Source organism: Dromiciops gliroides, chromosome 5 (assembly GCF_019393635.1).
Source record: "Dromiciops gliroides isolate mDroGli1 chromosome 5, mDroGli1.pri, whole genome shotgun sequence".
In the NCBI taxonomy this organism is placed as follows: Eukaryota; Metazoa; Chordata; class Mammalia; order Microbiotheria; family Microbiotheriidae; genus Dromiciops; species Dromiciops gliroides.
In genome coordinates, this window is record NC_057865.1 from 239,621,140 (window position 1) to 239,639,156 (window position 18,017).

Consider the following 18,017-nt stretch of genomic DNA (forward strand, 5'->3'; position numbering starts at 1 on the left):
TGGGGGATAATAGTATTTCCACTCCTTGTAATAATAATAGTTAATATTTGTATAGTACTTTAAGGTTTGCTAAGTGCTTTATATATAGTATCTCATTTTATTTTTTTACAAGAAAGCAGTGAAGTCAATGCTATTATATTCCCCAATTTATAGATAGGAAAGCTGAGGCTAAGAGAGATTAAGTGACTTATTGCTCAGAGTTACTTACATAGTTATTAAACACCTGAAACGATCCTAACCAGAAGTGGAGCCAAGATGGTGGAAAGAAGCCAGGAAGTAGCCTGAACTCTCCCTAGTTTCCCTCAAAAACAACATCAAATCAAGCCTCTGAACAGATTCTGGAACTACAGAATCTACAAAAAGACAGAGAGACACAATATTCTTACTTGAGATAATTTAGAAGATTTCAGGAAAGATCTATCTCACTTGGGCAAAAGGGGAGGGAGGGTCAGCACTGAACAGCTCAACACAGCGCAACTCAGCCCACCTGAGAGCAGCACTTTGCAGAGGGGGTCAGGGCAGGTCAGCAGAAGGCTCCTGGACACAGCATAAATAAGTCACTGAGGGTCCTTGGTCCTGGATCAGAAGGCTGATGGCACAACAGACCATTTGTGAGACCCGCCATCCCTGGCTGGGAGGGCAAACTGCAAGCTAGAGAACCACTCAAAGGACAGGAGTGACCTAGCCAAGCCATCCCAGCACAGGGAGAAAGCCCAGGGCAGTGAGGAATCCCAAAGCCACAGAGGCCTCAGAGCAGAAAGCTGGTGACCTAGCCCCTATCCCCCAGCACAAGAAGCTTGCAACAGTGGCCCCTATGCTCCAAGAGCAGACCTCAATTTTATTATAAGTTTAAAAATAGGCTACAATATGAGTAAGAAACAGGAAAAATACCCCTTACCATTGACAGCTTCCATGGTGAAAGGGAAGACCAAAACCCAAACTCAGATGAGTTTGTCAAAATGCCTACAAGTGAAGCCTCAAGTGGGAAGATAATCTTGTCTCAAGACCAAAAAGCCTTTTTGGAAGAGATCAAAAAGGCTTTTAAAAATCAAATGAGAGAGGTAGAAGAAAAAATGGGAAAAGAAATGAGAGAAATGAGAGTTATGCTGGAAAAAAAAGGATAAAAATTGACTGAAAAAAACAATTCATTAAAAACTGCAGTTGGCCAAATGTGAGGAAAAAAAATTGGCCAAATGCAAAAGGAAGTGCAAAAGCTTACTGAGGAAAATAATGCCTTAAAAATTAAAATTGGGCATATGGAAGCTAATGACTCCATGAAACATCAAGAATCTGTCAAGCTGAATCAAAAGACTGAAAAATAGAAGAAAATGTGAAATACCTCATTGGAAAGACAAATGACCTGAAAAATAGATCCAGGAGAGATAATTTAAGAATTATTGGACTACCCGAAAGCCATGATCAAGAAAAGAGTCTAGACACCATATTCCAGGAAATTATCAAGGATAACTGCACTATTTAGCTGCCTAATTATTTATCTCACTGGGTTGTAATAAGTATTAAATGAAAATAATAATAAATAACATTTTAATTGATCAATAGGCAGGATTTTTTTTGATGTGTCAGGTGGCATACTAGGCACTAAGGATACAAATACAAAATAATCCCTACCCTTAAGAAAAAAGGAAGGAAGGAAAGAAGGAAGGAGGTAGGGAGGAAAGGAGAGAGAAGGGAGGGAGGAGGAAGGAAGAAAGGTAAGGGGGGAGGGAGGGAGGAAGAGAGGAAGGAAAGGAGGAAAGAAGATAGAAAGGAAGGAAGGAGGGAGGGAGGGAAGGAAGGAATTAAAAGAAGGAAGAGAGGAAGGAAGGGAGGGAGGGAGGGAGGAAAGAAGAGAGGAGGGAAGGAAAGAACAGGGTGGGAGGGAAGGAGGGACAGAGGGAAGGGGGAAGGAGGGAGAGAGGAAAGGAAGGAAGATAAATGATATATCAATAGATGGGTAGCTAGATGATAGATCCATCCACAGACACATATGTACATAGATGGATAGATAGATGAGAGATAAGCAGATAGAAATGGGTGGGAAGAATGCTGGGAGGATCAGGAAAGACCTTGTGTAGAAGGGTACACCTGAGCTGAGCTTCGAAGGCATCTAAGGATTGTGAGAGAGGAAGGACAATCTCATTGTACAGTTATAAGGCACTTAAAAGTTTGGAAAGGCATAAAGATCATTCATCTCAACCAAAATTGCAACAATATTCTGAATTAAGTTCATCATTCCCGTTTTACAGGAGACAGGCTGAGTAACTTGCCCACGATCATACCACTACTGACCATCCAAGACAGGAGTTGAACCTGGGTCTTAGGATCATAGGTTTAGAGCCAGAAGTGATGTTAGAGGCTCCCTTATTTTACAAAAGAGGAAACTGAGGCACCAGGAGGTTAAAGTGACTCACTCACAGTCATTCAGCTAGTATATGTCTGAGGTGGAATGTGAATCCAGGTCCTCCTGATGCCAAGACTATTCACTTTATCACAGCTGCTTCCTAGAGGACAGAGGAAAAGTGCTAGTAATACATAAGCAGGAGTGTGCTGGTAAATGTTTAACAACCAGCTCTCAAAAAAAAAATATGAAGACATGACATACTTTGAAATTTAATTGACATTATGAACATTTCCTACATCACTTTCTTAAGACAAGATGATGAACTAAACAATTTGTTGATTTGTAGCACTTGCTGGTTCCTGAAGTGTAAAAGCTCATTACTTGAAAATGTATCCAGATGATAAGCACTGCTATCTCCTCTTGTTACTCATTCCATGCTAGTTTCTAGTCCAGGAATGTTTTCTCCCTTTTTCATTAACTGATTTTTATCCCCATCTTTAAACAACCTTTTCCCAAAAATCATTCAGCGACTCCATGCCAGACAGACCTAGTATTTCTGATATATCCTGTGTAGGCTTGGTTTGCTGTTTGAGCTCAATAAACATTGAATGCTAATGATGCCCTGACATAGGAGATCAAAATCTAGGATACCCTTAGAATTTCACACCTCACTGGATCTATTTTATAACTGAACTATATTGTACATCAGAGCTGAGTCTTGCCTTTTTTTTTTCTGCACCAGAAGCAGGATGACCCCTTCCTGCAATTGCCAACTGAACTTTTTTCAGATCCACTGAAAAGGCATTTATTAATTATCTACAAAAGTGCCAAACACCAAGCTAGCTGCAAGGGATACAAAAACAGAAACAGAGATGCTTCCTACCCTCAAGAAGGTTACATTCTATAGGAGGGAAACACTACAGGGATAAATGTAAAGATATAGATATATAGATATAGATGGGAGAGAGAGACGGAGAGTGAGAGACACAGAAAGACAGAGGCAGAGAGACAGAGACAGAGAGAGAAACAGAGAGAGTTCTATAAGTGTATTTCAATATAATTGTTTTCCTTTGTAATTCTTTGTGTTTTATGTATTTAAAATCATTATTCTGAGAAGGGGTCCAGAGGCCTTGCCAGAAGGAGTTCATGATCCAAAAAATGTTAAGCACCCCTGTCCTTAGAGGAAATGGGAAACCGCTGAAGTTTCTTAAGTAGGAGTGTCATTGTCATGCCCAGACTTCAGGAATATCAGTTTGGTTTCCCTACCCATTGCCATTTTCTTCCTTTCCTCTGTCTGATTTGCTCCTTCTACTGCTAGACTTTTCCATATGGGGTGAGGGTGGGGGTCACCTGAACAGAATGAAGGCTGGTAGGAGCGATGAAGCCCATCACCTTTTCATACTCTCCCTACTCACATGTGAAATGAGGAATTCGGGCTTTTTTTGGTATCTCTGGCATTTAGTATAGTGTTTGCACTGCATGTAGAAAACACTTAATGCTTTTTTTCATTCATTTATTCAGAAGAGATCAGACTAGCATTCTACACAGGAAAAAATGGTGAATTATGCATATTATGTATATTATGATATGCAGGACATTGGCTGGGAAACCCACTGAGTTATATATCAATACATATATCAGCTAGGTGGCCCGGTCAATACAGTGCCAGGCCTGGAATCAAGAAGACTCATATTGCTGAGTTCAAATCTGGCCTCAGACACTTACTAGCTGTGTGACCCTGAGCAAGTCACTTAACCCTGTTTGCCTCAGTTTCCTCATCTACAAAATGAGCTGAAGAAGGAAATGGCAAACCAATTCAGTATCTATGCCAAGAAAACCCAAAATAAGTTCACAAAGAGTCGGATAAAACTGAAAAACAACTGAGCAAACATATATCTTCAATAGACATTACATATGGAAAATAAACTGGGTCCAAAATTGAATAGGAGGAAGTGAGTGGTCTGGATTACAGGGAGTACATGAACAGTATTTTCCATGATTCCAAGTTGCTAACTTCAATATTGTCACAGTGATATTATATTGCCACAAATCATCAAAAGAATCAAAATGCCAATGGAAAGCTCATAGGATTATAGGATTATAGATGATTAGATCATAGCTAGATTTTTAGATTATATATCACAGATTTTAAATTATAGGATCATACTTCATAGATAAATTATAGATCATTCATGATAGATTATAGGAACATATAGATCATAGATTATAGGAACATTAATTGATCATAGCTGGTTATAGATCTAAGCTGAAAGGGATCTCAGAAGCCAGCTAGTTTAATCCTCTAGATCAAAGCTTAAACTATGGGTCAAGACCCCCATATGGGGTTACATAAATGAATGGGTGGGGAGGGGCATGAAAAATTTGGCAGTAAATGTTTAATTTGTATACCTATTTTGTATATCTATATACTCAGGGTCATGTAAAAATTTCTTAGGCAGGGACAGCTAGGTGGCGCAGTGGATAGAGTATCGGCCCTGGAGTCAGGAGGACCTGAGTTCAAGTCTGGCCTCAGACACTTAACACTTACTAGCTGTGTGACTTTGGGCAAGTCACTTAACCCTCATTGCCCAACCAAAAAAAAAAAAATTTTTCTTAGGCAAAAAGGGATCAGTTAGTGGAAAAAGTTTAAGAAGCTTTGCTCTAGGTGCATCATGGATTTGAATAGTTCATACTATATTACTAATGATGACCTATACCAGAGGTAGCATGAGGCATTCTCGAAGAGCTCATATTCTAACTGAGAAAGATCACACGCAGGGAATTGTTGACCAGAAGAGACGGTGGTCCTAAAATTTACCAAAATGGTGAATAGGGCTTTAGGGAAGTAAATTGTTGTTGTTTGTTGTAGTTGTTTGTCCTTTGTTCTCCAAGAGGACCATGACATCAAGGCGATGTCATGACTTGCTCTGAATTGGATTTAAGGGAGGAAGGGCCCTGCAAGGTTACCAGCATCACTCTCTCCTCCAGATTCATCTGGGTGCAGTGCCAAGATATATATCAGGATGACTGAAGATGGCCCAGGATATTTTTTTTAAGTGAGGCAATTGGGGTTAAGTGACTTGCCCAGGGTCACACAGTTAGTAAGTGTCTGAGGTAAGATTTGAACTCATGTCCTCCCAACTTCAGGGCCAGTGCTCTATCCACTGCACCACCTAAAATTGACTCATCGCATAAAGGAATGATGGCAGAATTGACTGGGGTATGGTTCCTGATTCCAGGTCCACAGAGGAGGTGTCAGGAAGGAAAGCATACTTCTGAGCAACTAGATCATAGGATATTATATAGAAACATTGTACACTGCTACAAACATATGGGACCCCTTCTTCAGACCCGAATAAGCCCGCAAAATCAAATCAATCCAACAAACACTGATTAAGCTCCTACTACATACAGAGCACAATCCCAGGTGTGTTGGAGAACAGAAAGATAAATAAGACAAAGCATGTTCTAGTGTAGTATAGGCCACACAATCATAAACTACTCAGTTCCTAAGTATAAAGAAATTCGTTCATTTATTATATTGTTTTGAATCTTTTCTTAATTTTTTTTTTGAGAGGCAATGAGGGTTAAGTGACTTGCCCAGGGTCACACAGCTAATAAGTGTCAAGTGTCTGAGGCTGGATTTGAACTCAGGTCCTCCTGAATCCAGGGCCTGTGTTTTATCCACTGTGCCACCTAGCTGCCCCCATTTATTATAAATAAAATCTAAGTGAGGGATTATGTAGATTTCTTATTGTAAAATAATTCCTTTTGAAACAATCACTAAGGGTACAAAGATCATTGTATAAAGGTATTGAGTCTCTTAATTTCTTAGTGGGAAAGTGCCACATTTTTGTCCCTGAACTAATAAAACTAAATTGTTGGGGTTTTTTTTTTTAAACTTAAATAAGCATCTGTCATTTTTTTTCTCCATTACATCCTACCCTACAGATAATGTCCTAGTCACAGCAGCTACTGTGCCTGATAGTCAGCAGGCCACTTAATTGAATACTTGTAGCTGAATTTAAGCCGCTGTATCTTACAAAAGCATCTTTCGAATGATTTAACTAAAAAAGTTGGCAGCTTATGAAGAAAGTCCCTAAACCACAAAGGGTTTTTTTTCCCTCCAAAAACTGATAAACCTCTCTAATTAGAAATTCCAGATAATCATGTCTGTTCACATGTCCAGCATGTGTCAAATCACTTCCTTCAACTGGTTTGGGTCAAATGGCAGCAAACCTGCACTTACAAAGATAGGGAAATATTTCCCAGTGTTAAAAGTATCGTGGTTTGGGAAACATGGTATTCATAGGGTCATTTAAAGGGCACTCCACTCACTGAATTCTAGTTGCTTTTTCTATTTGTTGGATTCCACAAAATGCAAAGAAGGCAATAAATCAAGCATTTTTTATATCCATTTCTAATCCTTACTATCTACAGTGGCATCTGAACAAATAGAAGTTGATCACCGGATCCATGAAGTACAAAGAACACTGGACTGGAGGAAGCAGATCTGGGTTCAATTTACTGTTCTTAAAATTACAAGCTATGCGACCAGTGATGAGTCATTTCTCATCGCAGAGCTAATTTACTTGTCTGAAAATGGATCATCAGCTCTTAGATTGGGACCTGGAAGGGACCTTACGTTAGGGCCATGGTGTCCAATCCCTTCATTTCTGAGGCCCAGAAGGGTTAACTGACTTGCCCCAGGTAACACAGCTAATAGGTGTCTCAGGCAGGATTGGAATCCAAGTCTTCCTGAGTTAAGCACTTAGAGTTTATATCCATTGCCCCAAAATTATATTTTATATATAGCTAGATATCTATCTAGCTATCTATCTATAGATAGCTAGATAGATATATGTAGGTGTTGAGTCATTTCAATCTTGTCTGATTCTTGTGACCCCATTTAGGGTTATCTTGGGAGATACTGGAGTGGTTTGCCATTTCCTTCTCCGGGTCATTTATAGATGAGGAAACTGAGGCAAGCAGAGTTAAGTGACTTACCCAGAGACACACAGCTCATAAGTGCCTGAGACCAGATTTAAACTGAGGTTTTCCTGACTCTAGGCCAAGTGCTGTATCCATTGTGTCACCTAACTGCCTACACATGCACACACACACACACACACACTCACACACTCATACACACATTATTTATATATAACATATATACATGTGTGTATATATGTACATGGTGTATACATATTTCATTTTAGTGCCTCATAGGGAAGCATTTTGAAATCTTAAAGCCTTATATCTGTGAGCTTATTCTCAGCAGCAGCAGCAGCAGCAGCACCACCACCACCACCACCACCATCACCATCATCATTACACTTTGTGTTGGAATTGGACTAAGTGGCCTCCAAAGACCCCCCTAGTTCTGCAATTCCAATTAACCAGTCAACAAGCATTTGTTAATCCCTTAGTGTGTGCCAGGCTTTGTGCTAAATGCTGGGGATACAAAGAAAGACAAAGATATTGTCCTCAAGATGCTCACATTCTAACAAAGGAGATAGAAATAGCCGTGTGCATACTATATATATGTGTGTGTGTGTGTGTGTGTGTGTGTGTGTGTGTATGTAAATTGAAGGTGACCTCATAGGGAAGGGACTGGGTAGGAAAAGCAAAAGAAGCAGGAAAGGCTCCTGCAGAAAGGGGGATTTGAGATGAATCTTTTTTTTTTCTTTTTTGCAGCTCACTTTTTATTTATTTGTCTTTTTTTTTTAATTGAACTTTCCTTTTACTGGCTCTGTACCTTTCCTTTTTACTGGCCACATGAGTAACTGGATGGGGGAAGGGGAAGGGAAGCTGGTTGTGTGGGGGAGGGGTCTCCACAATATTCCATTTATACACAAAACTAAACAACAAGCACAAAGCCACTATTGCAGTTAGAAGTTGGCAGCACTGAGAAAAGGGGAAAACTGGGGATGTCAGTTAAAAAAAAATACTGGAAAATACTGGCCTCCACCCCATCTGGGCATTCCTGGGGGCTTGGTCTGCTACAACTCAGGAGGAATGAGAATATCAAAGGCGGTTGGGGAAGGCCAGAACCATTGGGTTGAAGTGAGGGAGGTCAGGGGTCGGGGGTGGTTTGGCAAATGGGTGAAGGGATCACCCTGCTCCTGCTAGGATCCCCCTAGCCCCTCAGGTCTGGCAGGAAGGGGGCAGCCTGCTCCCCAACTGGGCTTGGGCGGCCCCAGCAGGAGAGCTGGAGTGGGGAGACTCACAAGGGCTTCCCCTCCAGGGAAATCACGGCATTGCCCCCCAGTTTCTCAGCCAGGGTACTGCGGTCCTTCACTTACTCGTAACAATTGGCTTGTAATTCATGTTTGATTCCTGTCAGTTTCTTCTTGGTTGCATCCTTGGAGCTCGCATGGATCATTTTGCCCTTGAGAGGGGCACACTCAGGGGCCCAGAAGATGAACACCAGGTCCTCCTTCTTGCTCTCCTTGGTCTCGTAGGTGGCATCGTAGAGGGCGTAGCAGCAGTCCTTGTCTGGCAGCATCTTGCCAAAGGTAGTATAGGGGTCATCTACAGTCTGCCCCACGTCACCCACCGGGATCTCCTTTTGCTCAGGCAGAACAGCACAGCCTTCTTGCGCTTCTTCACCTCCTCAGGTGTCGAGGACTTGCGAACCTTCATGTTGCTGAACACCTTAATCACCCCATCTGAGACAGCCACCCCAGAGGCCATGGTTCCGGAAAGGAGCGAGAGATCAGATCGAGAGGAGGGAGGTTGAAGGAGGAAACGAGGGCCACAGGAGAGGAAGGAGTTGCTTCTTCCCCACTGCTGCCTGGAGCCAACTGTTGAGATGAATCTTGAAGAAAGTCAGGGAAGTTAGGAGTCCAAGATGAGAAAGGAGATGATCTCAGAAATGAGAGGCAGCCATTGCAAATTCACTGAACAGCAGATGGAATGTCATGCAGGAGGAACAGCAGGCAGGCCAGGGTGGCTAAGTTGTACAGGGTTTGGAAGGCCGGAAAGTATAAAAAGACTGGGAAAGTAGGGAGTGGCCAGGTTATGAAGGGATTGAAAGGTGAGTTAGAAGATTTTTATATTTGGGTAGCTAGGTGGTGAGGAAGGAGGGCAAGAAGGAGGAGAAAGACAAGAAGAAGAAAAGGATAAAGAGGAGAAGGAGAAGAAAAAGGAAGAGGAGAAGGAGAAGAAGATGATGATGAAGATGAAGATGATGATGATGAAGAAGAAGAAAAGAAAAGAAGATGATGATGGAGGAGGAGGAGAAGAAGATGATGATGAAGAAGAAGAAAGGAGAAGATGATGAAGAAGAAGAAAGGAGAAGATGATGAAGAAGAAGAAAGGAGAAGAAGATGATGATGGAGGAGGAGGAGAAGGAGGAGAAGAAGATGATGATGAAGAAGAAGAAGAAAGGAGAAGATAATAATGATAATGATGATTCCAATGAGTATGAGAATCAAAGTGCCACCCCCCTGCTGAGAAAGACATTGTGAAAACCAGGGTAGCTCCACCCTGAGAAGAAAGCATGTGACTAGTGTCCAGAAGTTACATCTATTCATAGAACTGCCTTAAGTCATGTCAATCAATGCTACCAGCCAATTAGCTTGGAGCTGTGTGTAGGGATCACTCCTGGGTGGGGCCACAAGGAGCTTCCACTGGAGAGAATGGGGATCCTTTTTTCAGTTGGAGGTCAAGAGAGGAGCAGCAGGTTCAGGGAGCTAGGCTCTTTCCTTCTGAACTACAGATGTTCTCTTTACTAAACCCCTAATATACTTTAATAAATACTTAATGCCCAAAGAATGGTGCTATAAGAATCTAATTTAAGGCAACCACACATTAGATTTCAATCATAGCCATTAGATTTTTTTTAAGTGAGGCAATTGGGGTTAAGTGACTTGCCCAGGGTCACATAGCTAGTAAGTGTTAAGTGTCTGAGGCCAGATTTGAACTCAGGTACTCCTGACTCCAGGGCCAGTGCTCTATCCACTGCACCACCTAGTTGCCCCGCCATTAGATTTTAAACATCACATGAAGAAGAAGAAAGAGGTAATGATGGGAAACTGCTGGAGTTGACAGTTGACTGAGTAGGGGGATGACATGGTCAAACCTATGGTTTAGGAAAATCACTTGGGAGCTCAATAGAGGATAGAGTGGAGATGAGAGAGACTTGAAGCAGGGCTGTAGTAATTATCCAGGCATGAGGTAATGAAGGCCTGTACAAGAGTAGTAACTGTGCAAAAGGAGTGAAAGAAATGTGTACCAGAGATGTTGTGACGGAAGAGGGGACAAGATTTGACTATACAGTGGGTGTGTGATTCCTCAGTGTGACAATGACCCTAAGGATGCAGGCCTGGGAGAATTTGGCAATAATAGGAAAGGTGGGAAGAGAGGAGGGCTTAGAGCAAAAGATAAAGAGTTGTGGTTTGGGACATAATGAGTTGGAGATGCCTCTGGAACATATAATTTGAATTGTTCAAAAGGCAGTAGGTGATATGATTCAGGGGTTCTGGAAAGAGATTAGGGCTAGCTGTATAGTCCTGGGAATATTCTGCATAGGGATGATCATTGAACCCCATCAAGCTGATGAGATCACCAAGTGGCATAGTATAAAGGGAGAGGAAAGGAGGACCCAGAACAGAAACTTGAGGAACACTCATGGTTAGTGTGTATGACTTGGATGAAGATCCAGGAAAGATGAGCAATGTCATGAAAACCTAGAATAGAAAGAGGATTCAGGAGGAAAAGGTGTGGAAGTAGAGAGAGATCAAGAAAGATGAGGATTATGAAAAGGCCATTCAGTTTAGACTTAGAAAATTCTAATTCTGTAAGTAATTGTATATTAGAAAAGGGACTATATCATGCAGGAAATCATACATCTAAAGTGGGAAGAGAACTTAAAAATTATTCTAGAGAAAAGTGTAAAGATGGAGTATTGATGGACTAAACCAATTAAGTCATCCCTTCTCATTTATTTTGTCGTTTTGGTTTTGGTTTTGGTGAGGCACCTAGCTGCCCCCTTCTCATTTATTTTTTATAGAATTTTATTTTTTCTCTCCATCATCTTGGCTCCACCCCTTTTTTGTTTGTTCTTTTCTTTTTTGTTTCCATCTAATAGTATTTTATTTTTTCCAATTACATGTAAAGATAGATTTCAACATTCATTTTTGTAAAATTTTGAGTTCCAAATTTTTCTCCCTCCCTTTCTTCCTTCTCCCCTCTCTAAGACAGCAAGCAAGATGATTTGGTTATACAGTACAATCATGTTAAACATATTTCCATATTAGTCATGTTGTGAAAGAAGAATCAGAATAAAAAGGAAAAACCATGAGGAAGAAAAAAAAACCAAAAAGTGAAAACAGCATACTTTGATCTGCATTCAGATTCTATTTCCTGGATGTGGATTTTCTATCATGAGTTCTTTAGAATTGTCTTGGATTGTTATATTGCTAAGAAGAGCTAACTTATTCAGTTGATACTTGTACAATGTTGTTATTACTGTATACCACGTTTTCCTGGTTCTGCTCATTTCACTTTGCATCAGTCCATCTTAATTAAAGTAAGTGATAAGATGCCTCAATGAAATCAAGGCAAGTCTCAATCAATCACTTTCAGTCATTGGCCTTCATTTCAGTCATTTGTAGACTTTAGATTAAGTGAGAAAAGTGTTTGAAATTGTAGTATCATTGGCTAGGAATTATATCATGTTTGGATTGACTGAGGAAATGTGGCCATGCTCCAGGGATCACCTATAAAATCTGAAGCTAGGTTAGAACTAGATTTATTTGAAAGATTATAATGTGGTATTTTTGTGATATTATGGAAAATTAGAATTTCTTAAACCCCATAAGGAAGAACTGCTTGAAAAAGAATGAGGGCAGCTAGATGGCAGAGCAGGTAAAGCACTGGCCCTGGATTCAGGAGGACCTGAGTTCAAATCCAGCCTCAGACACTTGACACTCACTAGCTGTGTGATCCAGGGCAGGTCACTTGACCCTCATTGCCCAAAAAAATAAAAAATAAAAATAAAGCAAAGAATAAAGATAAAATTTACTGAAATTTCATAAAATATTAAACAATAAGGTTCCAAGCTTATAAGGATTACCTTGCTTTTATTTGTTTGTTAAGAATCACACAATAACCCCTTACCCCATTTCCTTGCCTCTTTGAACTCCTTGATTTTGCCAGCAAAATGGACATTATCTATAAGAAAAAAAAAAAAGTCCTGGAACCTCTCACCCCAAAGCATTCAATTTCACTCCATTCCTTTCATCGGTTTATTGCCAAGGCATGGATTTAAATGACCCCACCCTTGTGTTCTGTCATTGAACAGCTGACTGGCAGCAGATAACCATCAGCCTACACTCACTGCAATGAGGGAGCATGATGGCCATGTGGGAATTTTTCCCTGCGCCTTGTTATTTTTCTCACAACAAATGTATTATTTGTAAGATAAATTTTACAAGAAGAAAAAATCAATCCCCCTTCGCTTAAAAGAGCCTGTTGATTGTGTATGTTTCTGAAGCTATGGAAGCTGCTTAAGAAACCAGCCAGCCAGTTCAGAAAACCGGTCCTGCCCACCTTGGCCCAGCCAGACCACCACATTCCCTGGATTCCTTTGGTCAGGGAAACCAAGGAGAGAAATTAGCTGAAGGTCCTACTACTTCATCTGCAGCCGTTCTGCCAAGATCCTTTAGCAGTGAAAAAGTGACAAACCTGGGGATAATTGAATAACCTCCCCATGTGGGGATTGAGTCACTGGATTTCTGTACCAAAATTAAATCTAGTCTAGGTCTTCACAGCTGAGGCAAAAAAAAAAAAAAAAAAGAAGTGATGTAATAAAATGGAAATTTTCAGGTCCAAAAAAAAAATAGATTTAGCCTTTTTTCTGGTCATCCATGTGATTTACTCTCTTCTATTTTCAACTTAATTCAACATTTGTTAAGCACATAGTATGTACAAGAGTAGGGCAGCTAGGTAACACAGTGGATAGAGGACTGGGCCAAGAATCAGGAAAACCTGACTTCAAATGCAGCCTCAGATATTTACTAGCTGTGTGACCCTGGGCAAGTCACTTAACACTGTCTGCCTCAGTTTCCCATCTGTAAAATGAGCTGAGAAAGAAATTGCAAACTGTTTCAGTATCCCTGCCGAGAAAACTCCAAATGGGGTAATGAGGAGTCTGATGAAACTGAAAAGGCTCAACAACAAATGTGCAAGATTGTATGTGCCGTTGCTTAGAGAGTTTGTGATCTGTGTTGACAGAGAGAAGACTTACATGGATGAAATCATATCTCCCTCAAGAATTGAATCATGTAGAAGTTTTTATGCCTGGTGCTAGGATTACAAAAATGCACAAGACATAGTCCCTGTCCTCAAAAAGTTTGTTATTTGATTGGAGGATAATAAGGCAGAAATAGATAGGGCCCTGATAGTAAATGTTTAACAACCAGGCTTGGGGGGAGGGGGGAAAGAAATATATAGACACAGGGGCAGCTAGGTGGAGCAGTGGATAGAGTACCCGCTCTGGAGTCAGGAGTACCTGAGTCCAAATCCAGCCTCACACACTTAATACTTACTAGCTGTGTGACCCTGGGCAAGTCACTTAACCCCAATTGCCTCACTAAAAAAAAAAAAAAAAGCATTTTCATTAGAAATATATAGACACAAATTTTTTAATTTTTAATTTAATCTATACTATTAACACTTTCTCAAGTGTCAACAAAACAATAAATCAAGCCCTGATTCATAAATATTGGCAATTTCTGAGGTATAAATGCTCACACTGGAAAAGGAAAGGGCAAACTCCAGAATCTTTTCCAAGAAAATCTCATGGGGCCATAGAGTAAGACAGTACTGAAATGGCTGAACAACAACAAGAAATGTTCTTACTAAAAATTTAATAATCAACTTTGAAAACTCTCCAGTTAGAGCTGGCTCCAGCACACCCCTAGAAACACGGAACAACAAGAAAAGTAGAAAATGGTACTTTCATAAGCAGCTTGGTAGCAGTGGATAGAGCATTAGGCTCAGAGTCAGGAAGACCTGAGTTCAAATCTGAACTCAGACACTTACTAGATGTATGACCCTGGACAAGTCACTTAACCCTGTTTGCCTCAGTTTTTTCATCTGTAAAATGAGCTAGAGAAGAAAATAAAAAAACACTTCTTTACCAAGAAAACCCCAAATGGAGTTATGAAGAGTCACACATGACAGAAAGAACTCAAAAACAAATTATTAATAATAAAACTATAATTTTTTTCTTTTTTAAATAACTATCATTTTAAAAGCATTTCAAATAGGTTATCTCATTTGAGGCTTGAAGAAGTCTTTTAGCAGGTATTACAGGTATAGTTTTTTTTCCATTTTACGGACAAGAAAATGAGCCCAGAGTCGTTAAGTGACTTAGTCAATAGCCATGAAGCATTTATTCAGTAGTTACTATGTCCTAGGCACTATACTAAGCCCGGTCACACAGCTAGTCAATATCAAAGGTAGTAAATTAACATAGGTCTTCTTGACTCCAAATCCAGCAAGCTAATCACTCTACCATGTTCTATTTTTCAATTATTCAGAGCCTATCCTTAGTAGGCTTAGTATCCACTTCTGTGAAGTCTGACCATCCTGACCTCCCATGGCCACAATGGTCTAGATCACTTTTTATCCATTCTGAATGAGGTAGAAACTAGCAAACTACTAGAAGGACCAGGTGCATCAATTTGTATCAATTGTTATAAGAACTGATTTATAATTTTAATATTATTAATTTTTAAAAATATTTTTATAATTTTCATTATAACTTCTATTTCTGCAAGCATCTTTTGAATGTAAATAATTATTAACTATTACAATTTTACTTGGAAATAAAAATGTTCATCCTACTATTTCTATGGATAAAACAAATACACTGTATCGATTGTTGCCTAGAATCCCACCTTACCACCCTCAGGGAAGCCCATATATTTGTGTTGGAATAGCACGCTGCTGAACATGCTGGCGACTCTGAAGCCTGAACAGAACTGAACAGTACTGAGCAGAACCAGGTCAATGGCTAAACTCAAAAGTATAGTTGCTAAAGGTTCAGTGTCAGCTTGAAAGGATAGGTATTTTGTCCTGATAACATTGTTATCCATGACTTGGGACTTGGGACATCTTCAAATTTTCACAAAGCTAGGAGGGATAGAGAACAAACTAGATAACAGAGTTAAGATTCAAAAAGATCTTGACAGGTTAGGACTTTGGACTGAATCTGATCATATGAAATTCAGCAGAAATAAACGGAGTCTGGGGCAGCTAAGTGGTGCAGTGGATAAAGCACTGGTCCTGGATTCAGGAGGACCTGAATTCAAATCCAGCTTCCAACACTTGATACTTACTAGCTATGTGACCCTGGGCAAGTCACTTAACCTGCATTGCCCTGCAAAAATAAAAGAAATAAAGAAAGAAATTGAGTCTTGTGAGTCATTGGACCAGAGAGATGTCAGATTAGACATTTTCTCTAGTCCCCTTTCATTCTCTAGCTCTCCAGACAAAAGAATTACACACCAGATGTGGAGCAATTACTACTGAATCTGTAGTATCAAAAAAACAAATAAAATAAAATAAAATAAAATCCTTATGAATTAGACCCTGAGAACATAAATCCTTAAAGTGCTTATTCAACATTGTTCTCCCACCTCCCACTTCTATGGCAGGGATGTGAGATTACTGGAGGGTTTGCCCATGCAGCCATATTGTAAAAATATTCTGCCAGCATCCCACCACAGTTACCAACTATCGCTCTACTCTTCAACAAATAGTAGACATTAACTCCACCAAACCACATGAAGAGGAAGGGAGGAGGGATGGAAATGTACTCCCATCTAACAGAGGTCAGGCTCTAGGTTAGGTATCCCTAATAGCAGTAGAGATTCTTGCTATAACTCCTTGGTCACCCTCCCACTATTCTGCAAAAAGTGATAGACTCTGATTCAGCCCCATTGTGAGAAGGAAAAGAGGAGAGACAAGGTAGAAAGTGGGGTGGAGAACCAGAACACATGACTATGCTGGACCTGAAGGAAATTAAAACTTACCTGGGGCCCCTCTGCAGAAAGTAGCAGGGCAGGAAGTCAGGATGTTCTACTATATGCGAGACACTGAACTAAGCCCTTTATAAATACAGGGTGGGGGACAGCTAGGTGGTACAGTGGATAGAGCACCGGCCCTGGAGTCAGGAGTACCTGAGTTCAAATCCAGCCTCAGACACTTAACACTTACTAGCTGTGTGACCCTGGGCAAGTCACTTAAGACCAATTGCCTCACCAAATAAATAAATAAATAAATTCAGGGTGGGCCAAAAGTCACAAATATTTCATAACTCCTTTATTTTTGTTTTTAATTCACAATACCATAGCATCATATACAGTATATATAGGAAATTAATCTACATTACATGTGAAAAATCAAATTGCATAAATGGCAAAAGATAAAGAAAAAATAGTTGTCAAAAAGTTATTAAAACATCAGACCCCTTCGTGACTTTTGGCCCACCCAGTATTATTTCATTTGATCCTCACAACAACCCTAGGAAGTAGGTGCCATTATCATCCCCATTCCATAATTGGGGAAACTGAGGAAGACAGAGGTTCAATGTCTTGCCCAAGACTACATAGCTAATAAGTGTCTGAGGTAGGATTTGAACCCAGACCTTCCTGACCCCAAGCCCAGTACTCTATTCACTGCACCATCTAGATGCCTAAGTATGAACTATTGGTCTCCCAGAATAATATGACAAATCAAAAAATGTGAAAACCATAATGCACAAAATAATACAATAAAATGTCCCAGAACTTCTGAAAAAAAGAAAACAAAGCACAAATTCAGAGAATCTGCAAATCATCTCCAGAAGAAAACCTGTGCTTTGATCTCCAAGACACACAGTGGTTAAATTTAACAGTTTTTATGATAAATAAGTCTTGCAAGCAACAAGAAAAATCTTCACATATAATGGGAAAGCAATTAAAAATAATACAAAATTATTTCTTAGCCACAAGAAATCACAAGAAAGCATGGTAATATATTCCAAAAAGAAAAGGAGTTCAAGCTGCAATTCGAAAGAACATACCCTGCAAACCTGAATGAAATGAAAATGAAAATGAAAAAAAAAACCAGACACATTCAACAAGAGAGGTATTTGAGCCATTTTTGCACCTCCTCCTCCACTCAAAAAAACCCACACACACAAAACTACTCATAAGGAGAATATTTGTTTCAAAAATGCTCCAAACAGAACACAAAAAAGAAAAATAATTACAATTACCAAGGAGGGAATAAGTAATGAAATAAGTTATTTCGTATTGAGCATCTAGTGGTACAGTGGATAGAGCACAGAACAAAGACTCAGATCTGAGTTCAAATTCAGCCTCAGACATTTACTACCTATATAACCCTGGATAAGTCATTTAAACTCTGCCTCAGTTTCCTCGCCTATAAAATGTGAATAATAATCACAACTTCCTCACAAGGTTGCTATGAGGATGAAATGAGATAATGTTTGTAAAGCACTTGGAAAGACTTAAGGTACTAGGTAAATAATAGCTCTCTATTATTATGTTTACATGTTATGGAAAGGAAGGGGAAAGGGGAAAAGGGGGGAACAAGAAAAGGAAAGAAAGTGACCTACAAATTAAAAAATAAAAGAACAAAAAAGATTTAAAGATTT

The 18,017-nt window shown here is 39.8% G+C and overlaps 1 pseudogene; it reads right to left on the reverse strand.

Moving 5' to 3' along the window:
* Nucleotides 1-8,567: 8,567 nt before the first annotated feature.
* LOC122729909 lies at nucleotides 8,568-9,037 on the reverse strand (annotated as a pseudogene).
* Nucleotides 9,038-18,017: the final 8,980 nt, after the last annotated feature.